The sequence below is a fragment of the Cataglyphis hispanica genome, chromosome 4 (genome assembly GCF_021464435.1).
Source record: "Cataglyphis hispanica isolate Lineage 1 chromosome 4, ULB_Chis1_1.0, whole genome shotgun sequence".
Taxonomy (NCBI): Eukaryota; Metazoa; Arthropoda; class Insecta; order Hymenoptera; family Formicidae; genus Cataglyphis; species Cataglyphis hispanica.
The window spans coordinates 9,809,999-9,837,128 of NC_065957.1; the positions used below are offsets into that span (position 1 = coordinate 9,809,999).

General features: G+C 38.6%; 2 protein-coding genes across 5 annotated transcripts in view; one reads left to right on the forward strand and one right to left on the reverse strand.

The window, feature by feature from the left end:
• Positions 1-27,130, forward strand: part of LOC126848782 (netrin-1-like) — a 169,252-nt gene that overhangs the window by 8,128 nt on the left and 133,994 nt on the right. The gene's annotated exons all lie outside the window — the stretch shown is intronic.
• The window catches only part of LOC126848789 (TBC1 domain family member 14-like), a 160,744-nt gene continuing 148,301 nt past the window's right edge, over positions 14,688-27,130 (reverse strand). For all 4 annotated transcript variants that reach the window (XR_007687307.1, XR_007687311.1, XR_007687309.1 and 1 more), the window contains one exon: positions 14,688-15,207. The gene's annotated coding sequence lies outside the window, so the exon portion shown is untranslated. The remainder of the gene's footprint in view (positions 15,208-27,130) is intronic.

A 27,130-nucleotide genomic window follows, 5' to 3' on the forward strand; every position in this document is an offset into this window, starting at 1 on the left:
AAATAACGAGCTCCTTTCCTTGAGATTCTAAAAGCTTTTATATCCACGACTAACCGTGTGCCGACGATACTTGAGTCTCTGATATATCGATCGTTTTTCCATGCGGCGACTGTTCATATATATGGCATCACGGAAGTTTGATACTCTCGATTTCCCGAAACTTCAATGCTAAAAATCGAACAAAACTAATTAGCACGCATGTAGCATAATAAATTAACAAAATTTCGCTAAGAATAGCTTTTATAATAGCTAGTAACTTTTCTAAGTGTATGTGCACGTACGTGGCCGCGATGCTGACGTGACGTTAACTTAAATACAGAACGGGGAACGGCGAGTGTGGGTTATACATATAGGTGTGTGCATACCGGCCGGTTTCTCTCCGCTAACATAAGACCCTCTCGCTCTCTCGAGGCGCGGCGTTAATTTGACGCGGCGTGTCGCGGCGCCCGTTTACCGTAATGAGTTATGTTCTCGGGGGCACGTTTATACGACTCGTGTGCGCAGTTACACGCACGGATGCTGGGGCCCCCCATTCTTTCTTCTCTTTCTTTCTTTCTCCCTTATCCCTCTTCCTCTCTCTCTCTCTCTCTCTATTCCTCCCGCGCGAGCTCCCGCGACATTAAGACCGACCTCGATGGCGATTTTACGGCATTTTTTGCGATGTCAGGTGCCCCCCCACCTTCTTATTGTACGCGTATGCGGGATTTTACTATGCGTTTAGGACGGTGCGTTTATTTGCTTCACGGTGCTCTTGCGGCCGGATGGAAGCGATACGGGCGGATATTCCTGCGAAATGTCGCACAAAGTCCATATAAAGGACGATTACGGGGATTTATGGCGTTTCTTGCGCCTCTTATTCGCTCGCAAATTAAAGGATATGACGATGCGATATATGACTTATAGTTGAATATAACGGTTTAAATACGAGAATGATGAAAAAAATAAATGAAATGAATTATAAGCGAATGTGACGTGGATTTTCACATTAGATATTGATGACGAGAGCGATCAAAATTGATGCACATATTTTATCTCTTTTATTCGATCGATAAATAGATTCATTAAATATCAATACGTGCAAACTGTTGGATACTCTATTCTCAACAAGAAATAACATTTAATTAATTTTTTATTTAGACTGCCTTTTTCATAATTAAATTTTTCAATTTTTCTCACTAATTTACAAAAATACATACGTCGACGAATTAATGAAATAAATAATTGGATTTGATTCGATTGTCTCTAGTATCTCTAATATTAGACATAACGTGCAATTTTTCGCATCAATCTCGAGCTCATCGCGATCACGTCAACGGAGACGCGAAAAGAGTTCTCTCGCTTCGTTCCGCATGAGAATTGGGTCCGGAGAGAAGCAGGGGGCCCACGTGGGTGGGCCCGTTGACATTCGTCGCGCTCTTTCTCGCGGCGAAGTTATGCGAATTTGTTCCGCGCCGCGACGCGAGGGCACTCGACGATTTTATTACGGGGATCTCCTTCTCCAATTAAGCGGTCGCTATGGTGATGGCCGTCGGCGAATGCACGTTGCGGCCGACGCACGGATAGCGCCGGGGCTCGAAGCGAAAAAGACAAGGGGACGAAGGGGATCCTCCCCTTCTGCGGCTCCTTCATGCCGCGCGGACTCTCGAAAAAGGGAACGAGCGAGAAAGGAAGACGGGGAGTGGGCGAGGGGGGAGGTTTAGTCCAGGAGATAAAGTGGATAATGCGAGATTACAAAACAGATCGCTGACTGCCGCCTGCAGCCAGCCAGCGTTTCCGCCTTTGTGTATTTTGCTACTAATTGCATCGTGAATCTTCTTGATCCGCGTCAGCTGCTCCGTAACGTCGCGATCTTCACAGAAAATGTCGGAAGATGTTTCGTATGATGCAGTTTTTTTTTTCCTCTCTCAGTAAGGGAGAACATGCGAACAATACGTTTCTGCATTTTTTTTATCTAAGGCCTTTTTTTTTAGACCTTTACGTTTTCCGTCCGGAATAACTATTAAAGCGTCAAAGGGTCTTAACCGATGTCAAAAATGCCATTTACGTAATGCTCTCTTTCGTTTTTCTTTTTGACTTTCTCTCTTTTAACGCTATTAAAACGATCCTTCAAACAAGCGAAGCAAACGACATTTTTGCTCCCGTTCGAATTTCTCGGCATTTCTCGAGAGCAAGAAGCTCGAAAAGCACGATCTCTCGAATAGCAGAGGAAGAGATGATTCTTTCGCGTTGCGGAAACGATAATCCACGTCGCAAAATCCACTTACACCGGAAAGGATAAGGGGAGGAGAAAAAGAAGATGCTCTCCTCGAGAGCGAAGTGAGGTCGAGAATGTAAAAATGTAAAGAGCCCGCGAGCGAGATGAAAGAGAGGGGGAGGTAGAGAAAGAGAGGCAGAACGATAGGAAAAATAAGCGGGGCAGATCATGGGCGGAGGAAGAGAGCGAGGGGATGATTGCAGATGGAGAGAATTAAATTACGTTTTAATTTCGCGGCCATTTCGCAGCGCGAGTCGCGCGATACAGCAAATATATCCGGTGCAATTTACATTTTAAATTGGAGACTTCTTGCGCGCCGGCTCAAGAACTCCGTTGTCGGCGTCGACACTAAGTTGTACAAAAAGCAACCCCGCGGCTGCGAGACGGTATTTGTACGAAAAAAAAATCAGGATCCACGCAACCGCGCCGAGTGTCACAACGATTATCTGCGACAATTGATGATCGAAAGCATCAATTGTCGCAGATAATCGTTAACTGAAAATGATACTTTCTGTGCATATTTTTATATGATCTTTATACTATTTATATATTATTTGCAACTCAGTTTTACTACGTCTATATATTCTTAATTTTATTTTTGTATATATTATGCGTGACATTCATGCGTGATGTCCTCTGTGAATATGTGAATAATCTTGATAATGAAAGATATAATTTTACTCTCCGTCTGTTCAAAGATTACAAATTCTATCGTTCTCGCATACCGAAAGATATTATCTCACCCTATAGGGCCGAAAGTATTTTATAGAGACGGATTAAACACAATTTTTACAGCTGCTTCCATGTACTATAAGCTTGATTAAGCGACTGCTCCTTACATTTTAATTCTCGATTTCTGAAAGTCTCTCGTGGCGATTGTGTTCAAGCGTTACCGAGGCACTCTCGTCTCGCCGCGCGGTGCTGCGCCGAACTCGACATGATAGATCGTTTTCGCTCTTCGACGCCTCTTTTTCTCGCCGAAGAACATCGAATTCTCGAGGACGGCCGAGCCTTGTTTCGGTGCCGCGAATAGCCGCGTGTTTCTTCTTCATCTTCTCCTCGGCCGGTCGACCGGCCACTCTTTCCTCTGCCTCCCCCTCTCATCCATTATTCTTCCCCCGCGGCGCGAAGACGTGTTCTGCATGAATGGAAGCCCTCCGTGAGGATCGCGAAATGAATGAGTTCTCTTCTATGTAAGATGCAACCAATATCTCGATACTTGGAAAATGCGAAAGTTTTGATTTTATAAGCGATATCTCGAAATATTTGTTGAACGCATTTTTAAAATGATCCGAAAATTTTTCAAAAATTATGATATTAAATTTAAATAAAATACTGATTATTTAATATCTTATTTTTTGTTGCAAGAAATTTTTCTTTCACAATTTTTAATTATTTAGAATGAAATAATAAAAATCTTACTTCTTTTTTACATATTTATTTTATTTTTTATTTCTCCCAATTTCGCGTAAATTTATAAATCCTATGTTTAGGTTAAACAAAGTTTAATTGCTTTTTTATGACACTTTTTAGATTTTACTTTTAAAAAGAAAAAGACGAAAAAATTGAACTATAATTAATCGGATCGTATAACGAACTACTCTATTATGGGATATCGCTAAGCGTATAGGTCGCCGCAGACAACATGTCTGCGAGATTCTCAAAGGAATTCTGACCGACTCCACTCTGTCCCGTGATCGCCGGCGATCGTTTATACACCCGCACAAACGTTCACGCGCGTGTGCGTGCGCCGGCGGTGGCGGCCAAGAGAAAACGAAGAAAGAAAGCCTGTCGCTTCTGTGGAAGCGCACACCGGCTTCGCGGATGCACGGATAATTGCCAAAAATATGGACGCCGCGCTTATGTTACCCATGTAATTTATCGAGTTATTATGGGCGCGATAAATTCGAGTAGTTTTGGTAGCAATTGCTTGTTGTTTGTTGTAACGTTCCAAGGAATACCCGGTAAAATGCGAGACATTGTATTATAACGTGTGCATTATAACTTGTGAGATCAGAAATAGAGAGCTATTTTGCAAAATTAAATCCGGTTACATTCATTAGTAAGAAAATAAAAATAATCGATGATATTTTATTTTACACAGTTACAAACTCTATAACACGCCAATTTCACCAAAATCAGAAGTCGGCTTTAAAATTGTCGAATTTCTATATATTGTATAATAATTTCTAGGAGAGAAAAAAGAAGAAAATTCACATTAATAGAATTTTAATTAAAAATCAAATATTTAATGTAGAGATAAGAATTTTACATAAAATAAATTGACTTTCTCAACATCAAGAATAATCGATTTTAAATTTAATGAAGAATTAAATAAATTCAACTTTTTTCATATTTTTTACTTTTTTTTTTTTTGATCACTAAAATTGAAACATTGACATTGAAACAATGTTTGAATATTTAACTTATCCCATTTATCTTTTCTTCGCGCATTTTAGCTGTTGGAAACGTGAAAAGCACGAGGTCACCAGTTGCGCCAAGTCGTGAACGCGATCGGAGGCGGCAACCGCGGTGTCCTCGTACTTACTTGGACACGTTACATGTACGCGAAATACGACGGCCAAGATTTACGGGTTGCTCTCCGATGGAAACGTAACGTGTGTCCGACGCGCGATGCACGTCGACTTCCCTTTCACGTGTCTTGGCCTCGGATCTAAATTACGCGGCAGTGGTCATCTCACGAATAGATGTGTGGCGAGGAGAGATCGGATTTCCTGACGCGTTTTCGGCGAAAGGCAGTGACGCTACAAAAATCCAACTTTGATAAATTGCGATGTGTATTTGTGCAACTACCCCCTAGCTTGTTCAATGCGTAAAAAATAATTATCAGACACAATCGATTAAATTTTCTTTAGAACAAGAGAGGATTTAACTAAGCAATATTTTTCATATTATTATTTTTTTTTAATTGTGTTTTCTTCTCCGGAGAACTCTTGCAGAGAAATTTTAATGCGATCGATCTATAAAAGCGTTCGATCTATAAAAGCTGCATCGCATGTACGCGATATTTTGGATCACGCGATCATTAAAACTACGATGGGTATATCGTAAAAGTCTCCACGTGGAGGCTGTCCCGAGGGGACGCTCGGCATTGACGATTAGAATGGTGATAAATAAGGCTCGTTTAAACTCTCCGCCATAGGTACAGAGGCAAACTTCGATAAACTGCTTTACTTTTTGACATCGTACAAAAAATATACGACCGTGAGGTTTACTAGCGGGGGTAACTTTGCGCCACTTGCCTTTCTTTTATCGCATATGCAAACGTGAGATACGGTCGCACTTTGGGTAAAGTGTTGCACAAATATTTGATGTATCGCGCGAAGTCTGGAAAGAAAGAAGTATCATAAATACGGCAAGCGATATTGCGTGAAGGTTTCCGACGATTTGTTAACTTATAAAAAAACAGGAATAATTAGTGCAATGTTTCTTCTTTTTCTCAGAATAAGCAAAATTATATATTACTTGTAAAAATAAAACTAAAAATAAAAATTTTAACTGTTTAATTTAAAATGACATAAATACTGTTTTTAAAAATTTTATTTATTATTATGGCAAACACGATTCTACTCGAAATAACTTTATAATTATATGTAAGGAGACATTAAATACTAATTTGACTTCTACCGCGCATATTTATTGCATGAAATTTCGATGATTCCCTAAAAATTTATGCTCCCTCTAATAATTTATGAAGATTTCACGAGACACGTCTGTGAGAAATTCCTAGAGATTGCAAGTCATACGAACGGGAAGAAGAGGGAAACTCGAATAAATTAGGATAATGGTTACAGCACAATTCGAAGCCGATGAAAATATAAAATGCACGCGTAAATCAAATCCCAGAGAACAAGGGTCGACGTAACGAACCGTATTCGCGTTAGAGCGTACAGACTCCGTCATTATGCTCCAGAAATGCCTGATCATCGGGGAGTTCTAACGAGTTCTATCTCCTAACGGTATCGTAAATTAGCCGCGTGTTATAAGCGAGCCCGAGCATAATTGCGGTTCCGAAAGACTCACTCGGCCACAATGCATCGCGTTTTTTTGCCACCTCGAATTGATTGCTCGTAAATCCGCGATATTTATTATTCAGGTCGTGTTTTAAGATATTTCTTGAGTGTTCAAGAATGTATTGTCTAAAAGGTTGAGAATTTTATCTCTTATACATTTTGTACATATGTGTGCAACATAAGATATTTAGCGTAGTCGATCAATTCTTTTGCATTAAATGAATTTTCTCCCAATGTTCATTAATTTCAAAACACTACGTTGAAAATAACATTATGATGTCTGTTAAAAAAGGATGGGATGTCTCGTCAGATGACATTTACTTATGAGATAACTCATTTATGATTGTGGATTAATGTCTCTTAAAGTAAAATAGAAGAAATATTTTTTTTTTCAATTTTTATATTATTTTATAAAATCTATTATATATTATATAACGAGCTATTTAAGATATTGTAGAAACCAATTTAACATCTTTATATAAAAAAGAGAGATACACTTATACATATATCGGGAAATTAAAAAATATTTCAATATGATGTCGATATGAATCGACATCAAATACTTTTTTTTGAGGAATTTTAACAAAATTCGTTTTTTTTTCAGTCGGAAATATTTTTCTTCCCGTAATTAAACAGTCGGTTGAGAGCTCCGAGAGCGTAAGTGTGCGTGCATTATACGAACGCATGTAAAATAAATTCATGAGTTGCTACGCGATCTATTCGTTCTCGTTCGCGTGAACGCGCACGCCTAGCATTCCGAATCACCGCATATCTTGCATATTGTTGTTGCGTAACTGTTGTTCCGCTATTACCGAACCTCCTACTGTCATGAATTTCGAGAATGTACATGCGAAACACACGCCATGTATGCGTATCGGTCTGAAATTGGAGCACCGTCCGTGGGATCGTGTGTCAGTTATCGTTGAATTTTTACCAGAAAGCGAATGTGGCTATGTAATGAACGGGCTTTTCAGACAGACGTAAAGTAATAATTTAAGATCTTAAAGTTTGCTTCAAAATTTAATTATAAGCTTACGCAAGATTAGAGAGTGTTAAGACAGTTAATTATGCGTTAAAATATACGAGTCTCGTACAAGTATATACATATATAATGTACGGAGGATTTACAAAGTGTTGTTAAAGTGATCAGCGATATTTATCAGACACTTCAGTTGTGAAAGTTAAAAGAAATTGTATTACATCTTTTAACTCCTCCTTATTAATGTAAAGCGTTCTTCTCTCGTTGACGAAAAATGTTTATAAAAATCCTTAAGGTACATTTCCTCCAATTTTTCTCATTTCTGATATTACTCAAGATATCCGACTCCATTTTACCGCTGATCCTTAAATAAGGAAGTTTTTAATCTCTCGGTTGTCCAAGTCTATAATTTCATAGTCCCATTTCATCTTTCATTACATGTTCCTTCTCAAGATCGCATTTCGGGGCTCATCGTGAGGCGACGAGAAAGGAGATCGACGCATTGCGTGTCGACGGAGGGATCCGGTCGCACCGTAAGATCGGTCGTAAGTTCGCACTCGAGACTCCCAGCAGCAACAGCAGCTCGCTCAGCGAGAGCGCGAGTACAGCGAATACCTACCTACCTACCTACTCGCATGCGAGGCTCGTGTCGCGCGCGCACGGGCATATATAAATATAAATCCGAGAGCTGCCACGCGGTCTGCCGTGAAGCGAGGCGACTCGTCGCCGTCGCCGCGCTGTCCGCCTCTCATCTCGCCGCGCAGCCTCCCGCCCGTCGTATCCGTCGTGGACGCATTTCTCCGTCGCGCAGGTGCTTCCGCGATCTCCGGGTATTCTCGGTTCGGATATTCGTGGTCCGCGCCTTCGAGATGCGCTCGCGCGCTCTGCATCCCGCGACGATCTCAAAGGATGTCGCGATGGATATTTGTATAAGAGATAATATATATTATCTCGTGGAAAAAATATATCATATTGCTGATTTCTAGATAAATTAAATTACACGACATTTATGCGTGAAAAAGAGAGACTGCGATTTTTTTATTTTTTTATACACATATGACTCATGTAACGAGATTTCATAATATGATTAATCGTGACCGGTTGAAAATGGTCATAATATGCAAATCGGTGAAAAAAGATTACTAATAGTAGTAATTTATTTATATAGATTTATTATTTTATAAACTACATTTAAAAAATTAATTTAATTGCTTAAGAAGTATATTTTTGATGATTTTGCAATATTCACATCGATAAATTAACTACAAGAGATGAATTGAATATAAAGAACTGAAAAAAATGTGGAGACAAAATTATAAGTAAAATTATCATATCTAAATAAATGCTGATATAGAATATAGATTTTTTAAAATTATTTTTCTATCTTAAGTTTTTGGTAAACTCTAATCCCTTAATACTTACAATTAGTAGTAAAAAAAAAGGAGAGAACATGATGGGGATAAACTTAAGCTCTGTAATCTCATTACATCCTTAATAATAAATAAAATGCAAAACCTTACGTCATAGGTGCAAGCAGGAAATAATACTCTTTTGCTTTATTGCGGAAAATTTTCCGGCTGGCAGAAAGTGATTTAATCTTAAAGTTCACACGTCGTCTTGTTTTGCAGTCGATGTCAGGTCTTTGCCAACATCAACAACAACAACAATAACGAGCCTTTCTGCGGTCGATGAGAAAGAGAGGGAAAGGGAGAGAGAGAGAGAGAGAGAGAGAGAGAGAGAGAGAGAGAGAGAGAGAGAGTAAAAGGAATCTCTTCGGTCGTCCCGAAATAAACTGCGACCGCACACTCTTCGTTCGCGACCGCGCACACTCGCTTGCTCAACTCGATTTATTCTCTCGCTCTTTATCGCGGCGAGAGAATCTCTCCTTTCTTCTCCTTTATTTTTGCGCGTCTCAACCCTTTCGTTTGACAGAAATTTTAGCAATCAGTGGTAGCCGCACGCAGATAAGATCAAACCTGCCTATATATCGCTCAGACGTCTGTAATTTTATTTTTGCGCAAATTAATGACAGTCAAATAAAAATACTTCGCACGAGAATCTGTTTCTAAGAGTTTTGCAAACGATGAATAAGGCGATTAAATCACTGAAAACGATAAATTGCAATTAATTTGCCGGCTCAAAAGTTAGGAAAGTCTTCTTTTTTTATTCGCGTTCAAATGTGATATGTAAAAAAATTCTTGGCAGACCAAAGAGCAGAAAGTAAAGTGTGAGCTTGTTAAAAAGAACTTTGCGCGAGCTGTTGTTAGTGAAAATTTATTCTTTTCACTTGCTTGTACCAAAAACTCCGCGCCCATCAACTCTATTGTCCGTTCGTACAAAATGGAACGCTGCCGCGGACGAACGCGCGGACGACTTCATGAAATCATAAAATGAATTATTACAGCCTCGGGAGTTACTTCCTCATATGAGCTTTACAAACTTGTATAATGGGATAGTTGCGCGCTCCTGAAAAGAGATTTATGACTGCACTTTTGTAAGAGAGGTATTTATTTTCTTTTAATTAGTATTTTTTTTTTTTTTTTAGGGAGTGTTGTGGTTGCTTCTCAAGAGTAAAAGGGATATATAATAGTCAAACTTTTTTGCTCTCTCTTTATCTGTTAGATTATATTTTATTCTACTCTTTTATTTGTTATTGCAGGAGAAAAAATCCGAAGATAGATAAATTATATTCATTCAAGTTTGATTAGGATACATATAATAAACTTAAAAAATATTTATTTGTAGTTATAAAATTTGTTTACAATTTATAATCATGATCATATATTTAGAAATTTAATTGTCTAAATATTTTGTTCATCGTTCAAGTTTATTCTGAACATACATATTTAACGTATACATATATATTATATACATAACTAAATGTGATCTTTTTATATAGTTTTTTTAAAATGTTGACTTATTAAATTGATCCCAAAATAAGACATACGAAATTCTTTTTCCGAAAAATAAAAAAATTTTACAATATTTTTACAGCAGTTTAAATAAAGTCGATATCTCCAGAAAGCAGAGCGCATTCTCGAGTATGAAAATTATCGTGTGGAGAATTCGAGAAAATTCCGTATCGAATATATTCACATCTGTACCATCTTTTACAAGAGACACGGCTTCCGTTACGATTTCGCGTGGTGAAAAAAAAACGAAAAAAATGTCCGCAATGAATGCGCTCGCGAAACCAGTCGCAGAATCGACGAGGTCGCCGGCGCCTTTGGTCAGGATACCCTTAAATGGCCCCGCCGTTGGCATCGCCTTTTAGAATCCGTCCGGCGAAACTCGTCTTGTCGCTTTCCTCTTAGGTGCTTTTGCCATGTTTATCAGTTCCTCCTCCAACACTTCGTATCCTTCGCGGAGTGATTCTTCGTCACTTAAATTAAATTTTTGTTGACACAAAAAAAAAAAAAAATTATCAACCGCAAATGCGTAATGTAAATTAGTATTTTATATATTGATTTTTTTTTAATAATACAATGTGCATCCATTAATGAGACGACTGAATCATTTATCACGTACGTTGTTAGAAAAAAGGAGTGTAATAGACTGTTCTTAATTTTTATTATAATTAATATAATTAGATTATAATATCGTACGGTTAATCCAGATTGTTGCGCCTAATTTTATGTCCCGGCATAAAGAATTAAACAGACGACAGGCTAGAGCGACGAATTAATTACCCGAGAATGAATAGATTAGAACAGCAATTCTGGAGACAACCGACGGCATACGAGAAGCTATTTATTATGAGTGTCCACTCGCATTGATGTCCATGCCAACGCATTAAATTAAAGACGCCTATAAATACACATGAGAGTATGTACACGACCGTGTTCCGAGCGTGCGTCGTTTCACCGCTGTTTCATTTTCCCTCTTGACACTCCAATCTCGGTGCTTCGTTGCGCGAAATACAAATTCATCTCGAAGCCAGAAACATCTCGCGAGAGACAACGTCAGAGGAGCTCGACGGGATTTGCGCGCGCTATCATATTTTCCACCTCGTCCGATCAAATCTCTCCAACGAGGAGGATATGAAGGGTAAATTCTTCTAGTTCTCGCCGTAAAAACGCGAATATTCCGTAAATCTCCGGCGTTTTGCCGTATTGTTTGTCGAGAATCTCATTCAATTTTCTCGCTTTCACTTCTCTTTTCGGAAATATCGTTTCCTTCGTCGTCTGCCCTTTTTTGTTTTAGCGTGTCTCTCTCTCTCTCTCTCTCTCTCTCTCTCTCTCTTTCTTTCTATCTTTCCGTCTTCATCTACCGTTCGCGATTATCCCTCCGGCTGCAATCTCGGACAATCTCGACGAATAAACTCGCGCCGCTCTCATCCCTACCTACCGTCTTCTTCCTTCCACGTACCCGGTGTCCCGTTCCGCAAAGATTGCGGCGTCGAAATTAACTGCCGGGCCAGGTGGCCGGTAATGGAGTCGAGGAATTAGAGCTCTCCGGACCGGACGCACGGAGCGTTGCCACGTTATTATCGGGCATCTCCGTGAAATGACGGCGATTCAGTCGCGGAAACGCGTCGCGGAATTGCACACCCGGGGGGAACGCGCCCGGCGGGGACGATTATTATAGACGCACCCCTGTCCGCCCCCTCCCCGCTGCCCGCCGTTGATTATTCTCGGCGGCCGAGATCTGCCTACGAGATAGCGCCCCTAAATGGCTCGTAACCTCCGAATCAAACGGGATCAATGACTGTTATGTCGGCATCGTTGGCGATTGCACTTACGCCTTGTGTTTTTGAATATATAATTCGTTAACCAATTATTTCATTATTTATTTTTTTCTTTCACTTTGTTTTTCTTGACAACATTTTTGAATATCTTTATTGCAATAATTAAAACGTGACGCGTTACAAAAGAATTGTCGAATCTGAAGGCTTAATTTTTATTTTGTATGATTCTATGAAAAGATGAACGTGATTTTTCGAACGTTGCTTTTGGCTCTTACACATTTTTTTTTATACCTAACCGTAATAAATCACAGCTGCTTTTCTACCTAAATTCGAGTATAAATTTGACACCATACGCGCTCAACCTTCAGCGAGGAAGGATCTTCGAGCTTTCCCAAACTTGCAGGCTCCTTCTCGTTTTTCATCTATGAAATATATCCCTCGCTCGCGATCTTGACTCAATCTCACGGTTTCTCGCAGCTTCGGATTGCATACATTGCGGATGCACAAATGCATGTATTGTATCATATACGATGCGACGCTTGTCGTAGATAAAGTGCTACGGGTCTAATCTTTAGAAATCACTGCGGCTCGTAAACATCCGTCGATTTTCCCTACGTGGGAGTAAACGAATTCGACGCCGAGGCTCCTAGGAAGGGCGCAGCTCTCTTAGGTGCAGTTCGCTTCTTATCTAAATGGATAACATCCCGATTATCGGTGCCGGCCTGTTGTCTTCGTCGCGACTCAGCTGGCACACACGCGGTGATTTCCGATACTTTTTATCGGATATACACGTGACGCGCGTTATCTCCCCGACGCGTAGTCGATTCTCGTGCGTCCTGCCGTGGAAATAATGCATACAGTTTGCAGTTAATCGGAAAACTTTTGACTCTACGTTTTCACGTGGATGGTGTCGGATCGACTCATCGAAGAGTTATGCTCCGAGTTCCTTGCTGCATGTGTGCTGGCGGATTTTCAACTCTTCAGCGCGTATTTAAGCGCTATAGCCGTTTGATTCTCGTTTTGCTTTGGCGCCGAACGTGAGATTCGTGCTAGACCAGCTAGACAAATAAAATACGGAACAGGATCAGCGCACTTAGCGAGAAACGTGGCGTGAAATAGAGAATATGGATCTCTAAATCTGTCGCGATAGTACATCTGTAAGTTCTCTAAAATCTTTCTTTTTTTATTTCATTTTATTTCTCGCTTTTAATCCGAATGGAGAAATTAAAATAAAATTTTATCAACTAATTTTTTGTTATCGTAATTCTTTTTATCTGAAAGAAATTAATAAAAGAAGGAAGATAGATTATTGTTAGAATTATGTAAAGAATTAAAACATTTGAAGAAACTACATTATTACTATCATTTATTACGCGGAGAAGATGAAACTGTTCTTGCTTATATTATCATTTTTCTCGGAGAACTTTATGCGCGATAAAATAGCAATATTTTGTCATAAACTTGTCGTAATTTTCTTCGAAACATTCTACGTTATGCGATAAGAAGAAAGGTGAGTGTGGCGCAAATTTATCTCAAGGAAAGCTTTTTTGGTCGTAAAACATATTTGTTGGCACATATACAATCGTAGAATGCACATCTGTCAAGCAACTACTTTTACACTTTTTATGTAACAAATTTTCCGTAATTATATAGGAGCAAATAGAATGACATGTTTTATTTTTTTATACATTATTTTATATTAAAATATGAAGAAATCTAAAAATGACATATACATCATAAAAGTAATATTTTACTATTTCATATTTATATTACTTTAACATGGTAATACAATGTTCTAAATGACATGTTTTATTTTTTTACACATTATTTTATATTAAAATATGAAGAAATCTAAAAATGACATATACATCATAAAAGTAATATTTACTATTTCATATTTATATTACTTTAATATGGTAATACAATGTTCTAAATGTTCACACGGCGTAGTGTTGTAATAGAATTCCTGATTTTATAGTAGCTAAGGTGCTATAAGTTGCTCTAGTAGTCTAAAACGCAATGTAACAAATATCGGTGCGTACATTAATATACCGTTTTTATGTTTGCAATAAAATTACGAACGCGCATGTTTCTCTCAACAGGCCTTTCACCGCGTATAAATCAATCTTTTATCTCGTCGTTATGCCAGTAGTTCTCGAAACTGGCGAGAGAGTAAATTTTGTAACATATCTCGATAATCGTACATCATAAAGCGAGCTCGGGTTTATCCTCGCTCTGCTCGGACAGTCTCTCAGCTATTAGAAGCGATTTCAATACCGCCGAGTTGTCTGGAACGAGTTATCGTATCGCTATGCGGCCGAGAATCTCGCGATCTCGTCGGCTGCCGCGCTATCCAAAAAGGAAGAACGAGCCGCTATAAAAGAGCTACCGATCGGAATTGATTCTAATAAATTATTTTCTATCAATTAAGAGCTCTTAATCGCGCGCGAAGCTCTCTATCTCTGCCTGCGATCGCGTTGCACGATGAAAAGCAAAACGAATTGCTGTCTGTAAGAGATATTGGCAGACGCTTTTCTGCCTCTATGCCGATTCAGCGTTAATTAGCTTTTGTCAATTAAATACAAGATTGCATCGCACTATTTTTTTGATCGCTATATTCGAATCATTTCTCTATCTCAATATCAACAATATTAATTGAAAATTACGAATGCTTGTTAACATCTTTAAATGCGTTGAAACCAAATAACAAAAAGGATTATTTGAGATGGGAATAAGAATAAGTTCTTAGTTTATAAATACTTTTTACATAAATATTTACGAATAAAGAAAGAAAGGAAAAGGTAATGTCGGACATTTTCATTAAAAAATTAGATCATTTAAAAATAGATGTAATTTAAATTAGACACATGGAAAGCTTAGTTTTCGCTTTTATGTATAATAAAGATATTTTAAGCAAAATGTGTGCGATGCCACAAACCCCGTTTTACACCGTATATATGTACGGTAATACGTACGGGAATTGCACCTTGCACATAAAAGGTTAACACCTCCTACCCGTTACCCCGAGAATCAGATCGTGTCGCTCGCGTGGATCAAACGGCCTCGGCGAATCCGCGTAATTGGATCTCGATCCACGTAATGCCTGGAATCGCCTCGAGGAGAGATGAGGCGGGATGCTGAGGGGGATTTTTTGGTGCCTTTATCTGGACCGTCGTGCGATAATCGCTATTCGATGCGAAGCGAACGTCAACTTCGATTGGAAAAGTATTGTCGATCCCGATGTAGCAGCAAACTGTAAAAATGAATTATAAATCGACATTTAGAAAAAATTGGAAACTACTTTTTGAAATAAATTTAGATCTGTTTCTAATTAAGCTTATCTTAAATTTATTCTCTTTAAAATAAATATATTTTTATTATAAATGCTATAAACATGTTTCTGATTTTCGATTTCTTCACTTCGTAATCTATTTCACGCTGGCTGAAAATATTTCTATTTTATATATTCCTTTTAAATATTTATAGATACATATAAACAATTTCTTAAGAACTAAATATAGAATTTCTTGAAAATGTAATAATAAAACAAGCGAATTATTATAATATATTAAAAGAGTATTTTCATAAAAAAATCTCACAAATCTCGACGTCACGTATTCATTGGCGCATGAAAAGGTTCAAAATTAAGATCGCGAGTTGCGTTGGGACACCCTGTACATGTACTCCTCGGTCAATAGAATGCCGACGATCGTTTTTCTACGACGATGCGGGGATCAAGGCGTATACGTGAGGTTGTTTCACGATCGAATACGTGACGCGGTCAAAGTTTCGTCCGCCGTCGTGTGAATCTCAGGTGGAAGGTGTTGGCGCATATCCGAGCTATTAGCGCAGCGGGTAGCACGTGGTCGCGCTATCACCTTTGCACTCTATCCGTTGGATAACCCAACTTCTTCTCGCCCACGACGAATTAACCCGTGAACGTTCGCGCGCAGATAAAAAGTTATGTTCTCTTTACTCGCTGCGCATACGAAGCGTCATCCTCTCCATCTATACAGTGTTATTATCGAGACTCTCTAAAATGTATAAAAAATTTAGCTATTTTTTCTAATTGAATTTTGCGAGATGATGCGCGAAAATTATCTGAGAGTTTCACGGATACAATTGATATCGACGCGTGGTCTATCTGATATCTCGCGTTAAGATATCTAGTCTCGGAGATTACGAGAAAGAATACTTCCTGATTAGTCGGTTGACCGAGACGAGCGGCAATTAAAATGGACCACCGGTCCGAAATCTAACACAACTCGACTATATTAATCATGCCCGCCACCTAATTCTTAGCGTTGATATTAATCTCCGACGAAACAGACCTCCTTTTCGTTTCTCTTGTCTTGTTGTTCTCTTTGTTCGCGCCCTAGACCGTGTAGATTGATGACTACCGAATTCGGGTTTCGATCGGTGAGCAAGCTGTACCATCGGTGCTCTACACGGTGTCGTAAGCGTCTTTCGCGAGAGGCGTAGATGAATGATCGCGAGGATTAGTGATCCACTTGGGAGGGTCATTGCTTCCACGCGAGTCTATTTTTCTCTGCATTTTAAGCTCACTCGAGCTTTGGTAACCGGCGATAACGGATTTAAGTACGCGAACATGAGAAATGGCTCGCACATTGTGTCGGCTTTGTATAATGCCGACGTCAAAATATAATTATTAAGGATAGTTAAGATTACGTTATGCGTGGAATCATCGGAACATATTTTATTTGGAGTAATATTATCGGAATATAGTTATGTATTATTTGATATTTTATATGTATTATTTTATATTTTTGTTTGATTGAACATTGTGATGCAATTATAATTATTTTAGCAATAAGCGCATTTGACGAAAAGTGATAATAATTTAAATAACATATATGATTATATCATGATAATAGTTTTAAAATATTTGATATTACTAGACAGTAAAATATAATAATTATGTGTCAAACGAAAATAAATAAAATAAAATAAAAAGAAATTAAATAATATGTGTATTATATAAATATAATTATACAGTATTTTATATGTTAAAGAAAAGACGTGAACGTGTAACGTGAAATATAAAAAAAATTTTTTTTTTAACGTCCGTATCAGATTTCTTTATTTTCCCGATATAGTAATTACAAGAAAATTTCTAAATTTTATATAAAAAAAAAATTTTAATATTTTTAATGATATGATTGTGTGTGGTCGACTTGAAGTAATGCAGCGTTGCTCGTAAAGGAAAGTCCGTACTGACTTTTAATGTGAAAGCGATGGGAACGACCGTTTTATTCGGTCAACAAAGTTCGTATAGGATCGGAAGCAAACGATATAGGGAAATACTAACAAAAAGAAACGGCTACGCCAAATAACTAGAAAACTTGAAAAGTTCGCGATCCAACGAGTTCTTATGTCAAAGTATTGCTAGTCCTGACCAGAGATATTACCCGTGCAATCGAAGTCTTTCTATATCGCAAAAGCTGTGAACGCTCTCCTTTCTCCAAAATCTTCTTAATATAAGTTTCCAAGTTTCTGGATAATTTAAATCAATTCAAGGTTCGTCTAAGGGAATATATCAAAAGAATAAACTTAACTAGGACGACTCAAATAATTCGGATAATTAACACGATATTAATGCGAATAGAACAAAACGTTTACAGGTAATGGCAGATTCTAAAAATCATTTATTATAAGCAGAAGATGATTGTTCAATATCGATATTTTCTCCTCTATTTCAAGAAAAAAGCGCAATTTGAATATTTTTCAATATAGCCTTAAATCTAAATTTTACAAGTCTTACTTTCATAGAAAATAAAAAATTGAGGATTAAAGTTTCAAGGAGAGGTCAAGATATCGACAATCAATATCGCGGCTCAGGATTTCGAAGCGAATAATCGTTCGCGCGTGGATTTCCTGTAAAGTTTGGAAACGCGATCAATCGAACCCAAGGATTTGAAGAAAAAAAAATGATCGACCCTTTTTCATCCGGTAAACCAGGCTCGTGCAAGGCCAAATGGAGATGACGCGCGGGAGGGCACAGAGTATAGGATGGGGGGAGGTAAGGGGAGAAAAGAAAAAGGAGGCACCGTCGGGTAACTAGGAAACTTGGAAACTCTCTCCGCACCGCCACGGGATCTCTTACTTACAGCTGAAGGCTTTACGTTTTCTGGGCGACGAAAAATAACTTTTAGCGTGGAACGACGTCGCGGGAGGAAAGACAAACCATCCGGCGCAAACGGAATGGGTATCAAGGAGGAGGGATCCTTCATGGAGGCTCCCTCGCTCTCGGGACTCGCGCCAAGGAGTTTCGAGTTCGCGAAGTCGTAGCTCGTTTCGGAGTTCGGAAGGTAGGAACGAGAAAAGGTTTCGGATCGGTAAGCCGGCGAAATAAGGGATATATTTTTGCAAGAAAATAATTGGCTAAACGAGGCATTTAATAGTCGATAATAAAGCATTTTTTTCTGTATCCAGGAAAGAGACATATATATCTCAAAGTATAAATAGCGATATTGAAATATTTAGTGCATATATTAGATTTAAATTAAAAAAATTTTTCACATAGAAAATAAAAAATAAGTAAATAAGCAAATTTGATAATTTGATTAATAATAGAAAAGAACATTATTTTAAAAATTATTTTTACACGAGCTTCTTTATTCTTATTTTTATAAAATATATAAAATAAAAGAATGATTTTTTTTCTATATAATTAATAGCAGACAGGAAAAATACATTTTTTGATTTTTATATTGAATACACTTTTTTTTCTACTATAGTTACTAATAATAAAATAAAGAAATATCAGGAATTTAAAATCGTAAACAGCTAATAGTCGACTCATTCCCATAACTTTAAACGGCTATAAATAAAAAGAAAATAATTGGCCGCAAAAGTAGGAACCGCAATATGCGCGGCTTTGCGAGTCGTGCGAGATGGATTAATGCTTTACGATAATTCGCACAAACTTTGCGGAGTGTGGTTAAGCAGTATCTTACCGTGAAGCCGCTCGTACGTGCCGTGATTGGCCACGAGGCCGCGATAATCGGACGTTATTAGAGGTTCGGCGGAAAATTAGAAGTGTCAGAGATGAAGGAATACCGTTACGCAACGCGTCGGCGATAGAAAAAAAAAATGCACTTTCTAAGCTGACGGAGGTAGATGCTGGCTGGTAATTGGGATATTTTGCAATTCTCCCAGTTTCGTCTCGCGCTTCGCGAAAAGGATGAAAATGACGTAAGTGATACAGCCGCGGTATAAAACGAACCGCCTGGTGCATCGCGTTATAATATAACGAAATATCACGCATGCTTTGCATATTACACGGACTGCAACAAGAATTACGTCCGTGACGTATGGATATTTTTTCCTTATATATATATGCATATGTGTGTATATATTCCGTTTTAAATTCGTACTATAAATACATGTGATAGAAAATACGTTAAATGGCGCACTGTGTCACTTATGTTGCGATGTTACGTATATATATTGCGTGATTATGTAACTTTATATTTTGAAAAATTTATTAATTATTTTATCAATATTATATATATTTTTTTAAGAAAAGAGTGATAGGTAAAAAAAGAAGATAAACGTTGTTACAAGCGTACGTGACGTGAGATGCTTACATATCTTATATCTTCTTCCGCGCTGCTTTATATTCCTCTACAGACGCGAATAAATTTTATTCAAGGAATTTCCCAATCACTCCAATCGGATACGGGACAGGCCAATTTGCGCGGAATCTCTCGCGGAATCGTAATTCCCGTTGATCTACAAATTCTCACAAGTGATCACGTCGTCGAAATGCCTCTTCAACGTTCGACGTTCCTCCGTTACTTAAAAGAACGCGCGAGTATAGAATTAAACGGCGTTTAATCGTCCGTGAAGCCGAGATTAAGTGCCCCGACAACGGGCGTCGATTCACGTCATTATGCGATACGGAGGCGGGCGGCGGAGGACAACCAAATTTGGTCGGTCCCTCGATCCTCTCGCGAGGAAGTATTCAAGGGAAGGAGAGGAATTCCTTCCATCGAGGGCGACCCGCACGACCTTCGGCCATTTCTTATCTTTGCACGTGGACACACGTGGAAGTTCGCCGCTGTGGGTGTCCAATAAATTGGTCGGTGGGCGTTGGCGCGCATTGTCTCGAACAGATTGACCGCTTAATCACGCACCCGCAGAAGAATAATTCAAGATAGTAGGTAGGTGATCTGCGGTAGGTAGGTATATATATATATATATATATGTGTGTGTAGGTAGACAGTCGCTTTTTCTTACAAGCAGCTGAAGGATCAAGGCACGATTGATCGACTACACTTTATCGTCGCGTATCTAATAGAATCGGTATATTCTTTCTTCTCCACGAATCTTTTCGATTTCGCCGACAATCAAGAGCGTATTTAATAATCAAGAGCAAATTTTAAATACGCTGTAAAAGTTTGGTGAATGAATAAAATGTAAGATTGATCTTGACAAAAGTTGGATCGGGTACCAATCTTACTTAAATATCTTCTTTTAACAAGAAAAAATTCTCAAAGTTCTAGATATGAAGCACAAAATAAAATTTTGTCACTTATTCAATTATTCTCAAAAAAGAAGAGAAGATTTTCGGGCACGATATTCTATAGGCTACGCTTGTGATTTTGCCAGCTGGAAATAAACTTTCGTCATTTAACGTTTTTCAAGTGATAAGAGACGCAATCCGGGATTCGCAATCATGGCTGGTGCGTGTGGTCCAGCTGTCGGTGACGGTAAACAAAATCCTCTCCGGTCTCCTTTTCGTTACACTGCTAGGATCCCGAGGGGATCGCAGGAGAGCACGTAGATGAGAAAAAATAAACAGTACTCCCGGATTCTCTCTCTCTCTCTCTCTCTCGTTCGTTCGAGTGCTCCGAAACCGGGTCCGAAAACGCTCACTGTTTATTTTCTCACCTCGCTGCGGTACTCCTCGGCAATCGAAACGTTTCTCGTAATATTTCACGGCCCGCTTCTTCTCGTCGTGACGCATCGGAAGAGTAATTCCTTCCTGAGTGTTACTCATTGAGACGTCCGCTCGAGAAGCCGAGAGCCGAAGAGTCTGACGAGAAGCGAGGTCCTCAGGGAAGATTTAAGCATCGACGACGTGTTCTGTAATCCTACAGATTTCGAAAGCTTTCCTACCGAATGACTCGTTTGGAATAGAAGAGCTATTACTATTGACAATTAAAACAAGGAAAAGCCGATTTTCTTGAAATATAGTAATTGCTGAAATATAATAATTATTGTTGTTGAATTATTTTATTTAATCTTTAACACATAGTCAGAGATGATTATTTTTATAAAAATAATCTGTATACTTTTCTCTCTCTCTTTCTTCATAAGTTTATTTTTATGTAACTAATTTAAAATAAGCATGATAAAATTAACATAAAGATTATGTTACTCGATAACTATATAACATGGATGTAAATGTCGTATAATAATTATACGGCAAAATCTGAAAATTTATATAAATTATATTTAAAAGTGATCTGTTCACACATACAAACATACAACGGTGCTAATAGTGCTTAATATGATTGTCGGCAAAGTTGAATGAACTCATTGTATATTTTCGTCATGACGTGCATCAAGAACGCTCGTACAATTCGACACGTCGATATCGGCGATACCTGCGTCCGATTACTTCTTCGTGTATGTGCAAGAGGACGGGTGATACGGCGCGATACGAGAAGCTCACGGGCGTAGGTGCCGGTTACGAGCGACGATAAGATCGGGGACCGGCATTCCTGGGCCTCTAACGGCCATTAATAATCGAAGCACTTCCAAGAGAGTGAGAGAGAAAGAGAGAAAGATCGAATGCGAAATTATCTCCCTTTGCTGTCGAGAGGGAGGAAAGGATGGGAGGTGGAGTCTTCGCGGATGGACCGAAACAGACGATAATCCGCGCTTATCGCCGATCGAGATCGAGTAGAATAATTTCGGGAGGAGAAAGGAAGAAGAAAGAGGACAGGGAGACTTAAAATGGATACATGGCGAACGATTGAGAACATGATTGAAGCTTCTGGGTACTTGCACTCGTGCGTCGTGAGCGCGACGATGGATAACATATTTATTTTATCGCATCCGAAATGTGATGACGCTGTCGAAGAAAGATTCGCTCGAGAAGATCGCGCGCGATAATAAAATTCGGATGTGCTTGTAATAGGAGCATAATTTTTGAAAGCGAAGAGCTATCATAAGAAATATTTCATAAGGAAATTATGTTTTTTCTCTCAGGTACATGAATGCACATTGAATTATTGATTTGATTTATTAATTAGAACAGAAATTATTCTGCAATTGGAAATTGTGTTTAACATTATTGCACAATGCGACTGATTAGAAATAATCTTTAAATGTTTGAATTTTGCTCGATATCCTTTCATAGAAATTAGAGCATTATTTTAATTTTAATATTATTATCAAGATAAATATTTTTTCAATTTTCCTATTTTTTATTACACGATTGTACTTCTTAATATTCTTTAATTCCCACGTTCAGCACTTATTGGTGAGTTACTGAGAAGGACTCGAAGTACGAACCACTTTTGTCTACGATAACTTCGTAAATCAGAGTATTAGTCGCGAATCGAACGACTCGATCGTCGAAGCGCGATGACGCGGACAACGATGACTACAGAATCTGCAACGAGACACTGGGCTCGGTTACTATTCAATGAGGTCTTGTTGCGCGGGGCAAAAATAACGAATGAGAGGAAGCATTCATGATTCAACGAGGATAACAAGGACATTATGCCTCCGCTAAATGGTTCCCCCTCCCCCCCCCACCCCCCTTATGAGTTTTTGCGGGGTGCTTGTGCGACCGTCCAATACATTCGGTTTTTATTTGGCAATGCAACGGAATGTCAAAGGCTAGTCAATTTGACGTTACTCGTATCGCGGCGATCAACAACGAATTCTAATAGAGAGATATTTAGATAGCGTGAACTCACGCGTTTTTTGTAGTAGCATTTGTATTTTTTTAAGTACTTATCGTCGAACGAGATATTTAAAACCTGTAATAAGCTGCGCTGTGATCTATGTGATTCGTCGTAATTATATGAGTAATGTCGTATGTAGGTACGTGTCGCGAAATTCCATTGCCGAGTGGAAAATACGCGGCAATACGAAGGCGAATGCGGCGGGTTGACAGAACAATAGCACTCCGGGTGCGATAACAACGATAACGACCACCCTTGTTGCGAGGAACACGCGTCGCACCAGCTGTTCCATGTCATCTATCAAGCTTCCTCGACATCGTAACTCGCCAAATTGGCCACCGTGCGCACCATCTTCGTAAAATATCTACCCACTGCGTTGGCAAACATCGCCGATGAAATTCTAAGCCGGTCGATGTCTCTCTCTATCTCTTCCTCTCTCAGACAATAAAGCGAACGAAAGAGAAAAGCTGAGGAAAGATATCTATCTTGACTCTCATTGAGATCAGACGCTTCCTGAGTTGTGTATTTTAATTAGATGAATATCGATTCGCCAATTTTCTCGATTAAATATTTTCATTTTAAATACCGATAATTTTGATTCGAATTTAAGTTGTTCTGAGAGAATTTGGCAAATTGCAAAAAAATTGTATACGTAAAAATTTTTAACTTAAAAAAATTGTTTGAGCTTTTATGTCTCTCTTTTATATCTTGACAATCACATCACATTCTACTGTTTTTATCATACACATCTGTCATTATCTAAATCAAATATAGGATATGTGTTTTCTAAATCTAAAGGTACATATTTCTATAATATAGAAGGCAAATTTACGAAATGTGGATACACCGATAAAGAATCCATTAAGGATCGAGATACATTAACATGGGGAAAAAATTCAACGATTTATCTATAGCCAAAGTCGTTCTCCAGCTTATCTATAAAAGTAAACAAAAGAGTTGCTAAAAACATTCTATTTTTCTTTCTCAACGATTTGTAAAAGAGCTTTTGGAGAAACTTACATTTTTCTTTTAAAAAAATACTTAATTGACTTTTAGCGTTGAAAAACCGGAGTATTTTTTTGCCCAACGTCCGGAACGATTCGTTTATCTACAAAAAACAAGGTATTCAACAACTCGACGTAACGACCGTTTCATCCTGGCGGATTCTCCGACTGTCCAGATGCCGCTTGTCATCCGTCAAGCTTCCCTGTTTGTGACCGCGAAATTGGCCTTCGTAGAGTACGCGAGATGCACGCATGGAGTGCACCGGAAGAAGCGGCCGATGCGAGAGACGCATAATGCATATACGTGCGCGCGCGCGCACGAATAGGCGTGGGTGCATAACATGAACGCCAGGACGACGGGACGAGACCACCCGTGTCCACGTCCAAGGAAGAGTCCGCGACGAACGTATTTGCTTTCGAGAAAATTGAATTTCCGGTCGGCGAGAAGAAGTAGCGCGACGAATCGATAAAGAGGAGATGTTAACATTTTTAATTGTTAATGTTTAATTTTTAATTATTAATATATATAAATTTTACTTTGTATTTATATATTTTTTTAAATAGATTTTTTTGATTGATTTACAATCGATTTTTTTTTTTTTTTAGCAAAGAATGATGTTTTTGAGAAATTATAATTAGTAACGCTTTATTTTAAACGTTTGCGTTATTTTTAAAGTAAAATATACTTGATATTATATATATTTACTCTAAAGCTTGCTGCTTAATTTGTACTGATAAATTGTTCTAATCTTAAATGTGTGGATTTTATTTTAATTATTGAGAAAAATCTATATTATTCACACATATCTCATACTTGAAAGAAAACGTACGTGTGGGACTCAAAATCATATCATATTTCATGTAAATGTAAATCTCAAATTTCAAATACTACTTTAATTTTTCTAATTTTATATCATACACACATATAATTAATCAGTTATCATCAATCTTTTATATATATATAATATAATGTAAATTTCCTTGTATCATAAATATTGAAGACGAAGATCAAAGGAATAATTGTAATGTTTCTGTTGAGTGTACAAGAAAATTTAATTTACGCATCACAAAAGAAATATAATATTTCTGCTATGCGAAAATCGTATAACGATAGTACTTGTTTACGATAGCGACGCGTAAATTTTGCGAAAGATATTACCGAAGAGACGAATGATGGCGGTGGTATCTGTGTGGTATCCCGCGACATTTCACCTTCGCTATATATTTCATTTCTCATTACGGCGCTTCCGCCGCGCCGAGACTTTTCTCTACATCATCATCACATCGCGGCCACAACCGACCCTTTCACATTCGACGACCGCGACGAATCGAATTTCTTTGCAGGACGTCAATCGTGCGACTACGTGTACGCTCCTTCTACGTATAACCGCTCCTTGGTGCCTCGCTCTCGAACGTGATTTATCGAAAAAAAAGAGAAACCTACGCAATCAAGTAGTGGCAACGATTTACAGTATGGAACACGCGCCATATTTCGTATAAACCATTATAGTGATTTACGGCAACATCCAGAAAAGGATCACCGAGTAGTAAACTGTCCAAGAATTTTGTTGTACAAGGATGAGAATATAAAAATTAATAGGTATATTGCTTGAATGGGATATTACTTTTAGAGAAACTGAAAAATTTTTAAAGTCGAAAAAGTTCTTAGGATGCTGCGGATTGAAAGCGTTAATTTGCCTCAAATATTGCCTCGAAGATATTATGATTTTCCAACAAGATATCTTGATAGGATCTCGTAACTAGGGAGGATTTTTTTCTTGTGCTGTGCGTAGATACATAATAATTCTCGTAAATGAGATATAATAATACGTCTGATATCATCTTACTGATAATGGGATAAAAATAGTAATGTATAAAAAATAAATTTGTACAAGACTACTTGTATGACAATGTTAGCTGAATCAGAATTAAAAACATAATCATCAATGTAGAAAAATTAATAAAACTACTTGCAATAATTTTAAGTGATTACTGTAATATATTTATACGCACTGTATATTAAAGAGATTAATCGAGCAATTTACTGAGTAACATTCTCGCTTCACGAGAATCCTTCCCGAAGATCAATGGAGATCCTTCTTTACACTCCTTCCTCGGCCTGTTTCTTCTGATCTTTTTTTCTCTCTCTCTCTCTTTCGCTCGATGCTAATAAGCAAGATCTACATGACAAATACTCACGCCGCGTCGCAACCGAAAATGTCTCGAGCACGGTGGTCCGCGCGATCGACAATTTCGACAACGGCTACGCCGTCCGGGCTTCCTGTCGATCTTCTCTGCTTGCTTCTCTCGGCGATCTCTCCAGATCGAATCGATCTGTTCTTTTGGCGCGACTCACACGTCGAAAGAGTTTCGATTGTCAGCGGAACATTTCGAGCTCGCCGCGCAGATCGCCAACCTGTGATTGACAGCGACGACCTTGATCTTTAAGATACTTGCATGAAAAGAGAGTGTTTCGTTCTTCACGAGGAAAAAAATAATATTAATTGAATTATTATATAATTGTTTAGAATTGAATTATTCACGTAACAAAGAAAAATGAGAAAGAAGCAAAATAGTTTCGCGCTTAACTTTCGCTCGTTACATTTCCGGTATTGGAGTTGCTTACTACAACTTTCATCTTTGCGTCTGGAATTCAGGCGAGGGTCGAGGAAAGCCCGGTTTCCCGATTCGATGCTCTTCGGAGCCCCGGGTACTATTTCAAATTCATAGGACACGATCATGTGCACACACGAACGTGTCTACGACACGATGCACAAAGTATCGCTCCCGGGTGTGTTACCGGACGTTAAGGACGAATTCCATATGCGAGAGTGAGGCGTGGAATGGACTCGGGGATCTGTTGACGCGAGGGCACCCTGTGAGTCTATTGTCCTCTCTGCCACAAAAAAAACTATTCACCCCTACCTATGCAATCTACACATGTACGAGAGTGTATAGTGGAAGCCCTGTACGAGAGAAAGGACACGCGTAGGCGGATACCCTTGGAGGAAAAATCCGTGTCACTGTTTACACAGGCGAGGAAGGAGGTCCTCGAAAGAGAGCGTAAATTCGTTTCATGGAAATAAACACGAACGCTAAATCTGAGTTTATAACGCGATCTCTGATCTACTCATCTCGGCCGGCAATGATAGCGATGATTCGAGATCGGCGTAGAAAAATAAACGCGCCTTCTCTTGGACTGGACGCGATGCCCGAGAGTCTCTAT